The sequence below is a fragment of the Merops nubicus genome, unplaced genomic scaffold (assembly GCF_000691845.1).
Source record: "Merops nubicus isolate BGI_N331 unplaced genomic scaffold, ASM69184v1 scaffold14655, whole genome shotgun sequence".
Lineage (NCBI taxonomy): Eukaryota > Metazoa > Chordata > Aves > Coraciiformes > Meropidae > Merops > Merops nubicus.
The window spans coordinates 1-5306 of record NW_008607721.1 but is presented as its reverse complement, the minus strand read 5'-3'; positions in this window follow the sequence as shown (position 1 = coordinate 5306).

Sequence of the window (5306 nt, the reverse complement as noted above, 5' to 3'; positions counted from 1 at the left end):
CTCAAATCTCACCCTGTTCACCTGTGCAGCAACAAACCCCCGTCAGGAAAACTACATGCAACTGGCAACTTTCAGAACAGAGGACTTTTTGAAAAGCCTCATGCAGCAACATTTCTCCTATACCAGCATATCCTCCTTGGTTTAGCTATCAAGCTTAACAGTGATCTTGGGATGGATCCTTCCCTTGCCTTGCTCAGGAAACCATACAAAAGGCTCCTGGACACCAGCAAGGAAAGCTGTATCTATCACACAAGCAGGTGCAGAGCAACTGTCAGGTGTGCACTGCGTAAATGCAAAGAGACCAGGAAGAGACCTCGGTGCTGGATGGAGCTCAGCAAGACAGTTATTTATATATCATCACAGCTGCACCTGAACCTGCACAAAGGGAGAGCAGGAACATCGTCACTCCCACGGAAGGAATGAGAAGCTACCTCCTGATTCTGAAGAGCCATGCCCAGGAGCTGCAGGGCGGCACCAGATGGCTGAAAAAGACCTTCAGTGCAGCTCCGGAAGCACAGCACGCTGCTCCGTGCAGTATGTGAATAACTGCACTGCCTTGAAGTCACGCTGTTGTGATTTGGTAAAATGTTCTATCATGAAGGTGCTGGTCCACAGGGGCGTATGCTTATTTTGAAAGAGAAAGTAGCTTTTTGAAGAATAAACTTTTACCGAGTACTTCTAAAGAATGATTGTTTTAAAGCTGTGTAAAACATACTGACTTCTCTTGCATGAATCTCAGATCAGAGAATTTATGCTAAAAATAAAATCTCATTTAACTTCCATTGGGATTAAGAGGATAGGATATAGCAATGTGCAAGGGTAGCAGCTAAACTGGGAGAGGCATACAGCACTGGGAGAGGCACACAGCACTGGAAAGATACAACTGGGTAAATTTACAGCAATGGAGAAGAGACGCTTATGTCCCCACGCATCTTGTTGCATCTGTGTCCACTGTCTCAGGATCTGTGCATTGCAGCTGTACAGCTTTCTGCACTCTGTCCTTTCATGTTTGGCCTAACATATTCTTCCCTGCCTTAGCATCACAGCTCTAGTCTTCAAAAGATCAGAGAACACATCATTTTCTGCCTACTTCCTCTTCCATTTGATTTGGTATAGAACAGATGACACCCAAGAAAGCCTCAGATGGGCCACTGAAAAACAGCAAGATGAACCTTGTCACATGTAAAGGACTAGTATACAAGGAGAGATAAGCAGGAAAAAAATATTTAAAATTTCCCTAAATGGATCCTATTAGAAGCAAACATTTTTCACGTGTAACATTCAGATTTGGCTGCCAGGTTATCATGCATTATACACTACTGAACTCATTTCAGTAAGCATTATTCTTGTGTCTTGCTTACTGTCACATTTAAAGCCCAGAGCAAGCAACTGCTCCATAATCACATTTGTCAGTAACCTTCCCACTGTACTGATGGCAACCACGGTGGCTGAGTGCAGAACAGCACTGGAAGGTGCTTCTCCCCCTGCACAACAGGACAATCTAGGAAAACAGATAGGGAAAACTGGAGCCTTCCCTCAGGTTCTGCAAGCAAAGCCACATCATCCTTCTCCACCAGCAGCAAACATCTCCCTCTGGACCTCGGAATCCAAGTATGGCAGGTAAAAACTGTTGAAAAATCAAGGCACTACATCTTTGTTTGCAAAGACAAACACAAAGAAGAAATTTGTACCTTGACTATACAGGCAAGTAACTGTTTACAAAGATTATTTTAAAGCTTACATACATTTGATCTGAATGCTCAACTATCTGGTTTACTAAGTTTTATTTTCTGTTCACTGCACACAGAAAATGTGCTATTTAGAAATCCCATCAGTATTTGTCACACTCAGGCACATCTTTATAGTTTTTAATAATATTTTCTCTTTTATTTTTTTACACTGTCAGTCACAGACAGTTGTTAAAACCAACCAGAACTTCAAAAGACATTTTGTGCTTTCCCTGTCTACATCCAAAGGTACTGTTTTGGGAGGGGAAAACACACAGTGAAAATAAGCATGTGTGAGAAACTACCTGGGCTTCTTTCCTCTGTGGGTTCTGATGCAAAATTCATACAGTCTCAACAACAACAAAAAAAATTCATCTCTCTACAGAACTTCTAATCAGATAAGTCAACTTCCTCATCAAACTGGTCTTATTATAAATACTTGATATTCCTTCCTCTAGGTAACATGAGGTGTTCACTGTCCCTTTCAGAGTTGCCTGAAGTTCCCTGCTTACTATGGGAGCCAGCTCAATAAAGATGTGGAAGATGCAGGAGGAAGCCCAACTTTATTCTGGAGCCTTCTGCTTTTGAGCAGTCTTCTTACACTTCTTTCTCTTCTCCCAGCACTGCTACTCAGTACCTGGTAAACTCAAATTCTGCAACCCCTTCTCCATACTTAAAAAAAACAGCTGTATTTCTGCAATTCTGCTATTTTCCCCTTTGTTGCAGGCCAAAGAAAAGTATTAATAGCAGGTTTAGCCAATGAAGATTAATGCATTAAAATTGTATGTTCACATAATCAGACAGTACCTTCCACCACACCCCAAAGACTGGCACATGAAAGCAGTATTTAGCCATTAAAAAATCCAAACATTAAAACTAGAAAAAATCCCTGAAGCCCCCAAGACAGATCTAACAAAAGTGACAGCCTAGAACAGATATCAAAGAAAGGTGCACAGAAAATTAGTATCTTTCTTGAGATGATCATTTACTGTTCTAATAAGTACAGTGCAACTGATAAATAGGATTATGAAGTCCACAATGGTTATGATGTGACAGAGATGAATGAAAAAAAACGGAGGTGGGGAACAAAAGAAAATGAGGGATGGAAAGATGTATATACTTAGAAAATCTACAGGCTACGAGGGAAATGACAGCAGTTAACATGACAGAGATTACCGACCTGGCAGGAAATTACTGCTCTAATTTATCAAGAATTGCATTTTGGGCAAATCCCACACTTACATTTGTGTTCAGGTCACTGAGAGAAGTGAAGTTTGTTGATGAATAAGAAGTAGCATGCATCATCCAAGGAGAAAGGTCAGAAAAATCCTACAAAGAACTGAATGGTCTTTAGAACTGCAGCAACAAAAATGGAGTGGGGTAATAGGACAAAGCACATGGTCATGCACTCAAGTATAACAGGAATTTCTCCTAGAAGCTTGAGGTTTCTTAGTGAGAAACAACCATAGGATAAACAGAGCTTGGTATATTAAGTGATAAGAAATATGTAGATGTTGGACACAAAGATTAACTGTAGTTTTAGGATGTAACTAATGAAGCACTAGTGGCACTGCACAGGAGACTTTCTGGAATGCTGCAAACACAAACGACCAGACTGCACAAGAAAGATCAATTCAAAGGGAAACAAGCACAGAGAAGAGCTGTGCTCTCCTATTATTAGATTTGCTAAATTCAATTTTATGATCAGGCAAAGGAAATACAGCCTGTTGAGGCTAGGAAAAGAGGCTGGCAGGGATCAGCCTTTGACAAGGATATCAGAGAGGGTACCAAGAAACTTATCCTAGTTAAGTAAGACAGGCACAAATGGATATAAATGGACCATAAATTAATTTTGCCTGGAAACCAACATTTGTTTTTAGCCACAGGAAGCAGAAAACTCACAAACAGCCTTCCAACAGACATAATAAGGGCAAACCAAAAGGAATCTTGCCTCCATTTCTGAAGGGCAACTTCATTGACTCAGCTCTGTCTTTACACAGGTGCAGGAACATACGGAAGAGAAGGAGACATTTTCAGCCATGCTAGGGCTTTTTACAGGCAGGTAAGCTTCCAATCATTTTACCTCCATTCTCCGCTCTCTACACTGTAAGCAAATTACGCAGTCTGGACTACTAAGATACGGTTCTAAAGGACTCTCTGTATCAACTCAAGCAATGAGGTGCCCACAGAGAGGTGCTTTCCTGGTGGACTACTAGGATTTATATCCTATGGAAAGCTCCTGCCACTACTCAGACTCAAATTTGAAAGCAAACGTACACAGCAGACAGGTTGACAGAAGAAAAGTTTTACCCCACTGCCCATTGGTGTGCGTGTATCAGGAGCAGCAGCACTTGTAACCACTGCACAGAACAAAGGTGACTGTCTGGCCAGGTGTCCTATTACCACTTCAAGTACTTATTGTTGGAGGGTTTGCTGTTTGGTGGGTGGATTGGTTCCTTTGCTAGAGCAAGATAAACGCTGGAACAGCACCTGGATTCCAGTCCTTGCAGAAACACAGTGACACATCAACACTATCATTAGATACATGGGACTGGCACGTTGCTTAGAAGTCTTGCTTCAAAAGCCCTAAAAGGCTTCAAGATGCCAAAGGCCCACATGAAGTGACATGCCTCAAGAACACTTTTATTCCACTCATCCAAAGAGTGTGTCAAACGCGGCAGTGCACCAGTACACTCTGTCAGTCAGATACATCATGCTTCATTTAGTAACAGGAAGCCTACACAATAAAAAGGATGTCTTAATTTCAAGATTCATTCTTTGTAATGGTTAGAAAAACGTGTCAGCTAGTTGAAAGGAAAACATGTATCTCAACCTGTTCTCAATAACTATACTTGCACTCTTGAATCCAAAACCCGTGTCCTTCATAAGAACTGCATTATCTATCACTTGAACTTCAAACATTTTACAGATCTCAATCCTAAAATACTTTCAAACCTTTTCCTGAGCTTCATGGTACTTATTGGTGATGTTAAAACTACAGCATTAGGAGGAGGACAAAAACAGGTACTGATGAATTTTTAAAGTAACTATGCCAAACAGAGAAAAATTTTTGCATTTTTGTTTAACTATCCCCAGAAGCATTCTCCACACCCAGTACTTAATCCGCTGATTGACTAAAGGAATTTGCCAACTGCTAAAGCCAGTATTAGAGATATCTAATTCAGAAGTTTTAAGTTGCCTAAATAGAAAATTAATCCGGAGGAGCAATCCTGAAGCAGCAATAACTCTTGACAGCCAATTCTCATTGACCATTTTGTTAACACAGCAACAGAGTCAAAAGATCCAAGTCCTGCAATACAACTGATAAAATATTCCATCGACATGTAAGAAATTAAAGATTCATTAACGCTGGGTAACGGAACATTCTGGTTTGTTGTTTTTTTTTTTTTTCAAATGTCTAAACTGAGATCGCGGTCCGAGGTTTGACTCGGCACATGCTGCCGCTACTTTCACTGTGAGGTGCTGCGATAAATACTACCAAAAAAAAACCCCGTCAAACTCTCATGTGCCTTTCTCAAAGCTTTACTTGACACGGCCCTAAACGGGATCGGACGAACC